The sequence below is a fragment of the Sinocyclocheilus anshuiensis genome, unplaced genomic scaffold, assembly GCF_001515605.1.
Source record: "Sinocyclocheilus anshuiensis isolate Anshui unplaced genomic scaffold, SAMN03320099.WGS_v1.1 scaffold1903, whole genome shotgun sequence".
NCBI classification, from domain to species: domain Eukaryota; kingdom Metazoa; phylum Chordata; class Actinopteri; order Cypriniformes; family Cyprinidae; genus Sinocyclocheilus; species Sinocyclocheilus anshuiensis.
In genome coordinates, this window is record NW_015552681.1 from 199,076 (window position 1) to 199,787 (window position 712).

General features: G+C 29.8%; 1 protein-coding gene across 2 annotated transcripts in view; it reads left to right on the top strand.

The window, feature by feature from the left end:
- Positions 1-712, top strand: part of gfpt2 (glutamine-fructose-6-phosphate transaminase 2) — a 24,761-nt gene that overhangs the window by 5,909 nt on the left and 18,140 nt on the right. The gene's annotated exons all lie outside the window — the stretch shown is intronic.

Genomic DNA, 712 nt, shown 5'->3' on the forward strand with positions numbered 1-712 from the left:
CCGCAGGGTTTAATTTGGATTTGTCTGTGCATGTTTTTTTTACTCTCATAGATTTTGTTACCATTGCCATGCATTATACGACTGATAGACTGCAACGGTTAAAGTTAAAAATCATCATACGTGTTCTACTGAAGAAACAAAGTCACCTACATCTTGGATGATAAACATCCATTTTCATTTTTGGGTGAACTATCCCTTTAAGTAAATTTTTCATCTCTGTTTTTAAAATGAGACAATCTGCTATTATTTTAATCTCCAATCTGTTATTTATCAGTTTAGATAGTTTTTTTTTTAATGCTTCGCTAACTAGCAGAAGACAGTGAAGACAGAAGACAGTTTTAAACTCCAGTTGCGCAGATGGTGCATGTTGTAACACTGCGTTACAATGTGCTATTCTATGACATTAGCGATGTAATTTACACTATTTACTTTAATGAATTTTAATGAGAACCAACGAGAAACAGGTGAATAAAGAAATAAAGAAATTATTATTTCAAGACATGTAAAGCATTTTTGCTCGTTTATATGGGCTGTCCCAAGCATGATTGCAATGTGTTCATTGTCAAACTCCAAAATCAGATTATTTTTAATTCTTAAAAAAACGCCATTATTTTATTTAAAATATATATATTTTATTTTATTAACAAAATATTTTAGTTTGTCTTGTATATTTTTTTCATTCGATCAGATAACATTTTAAGCTGTCATATGG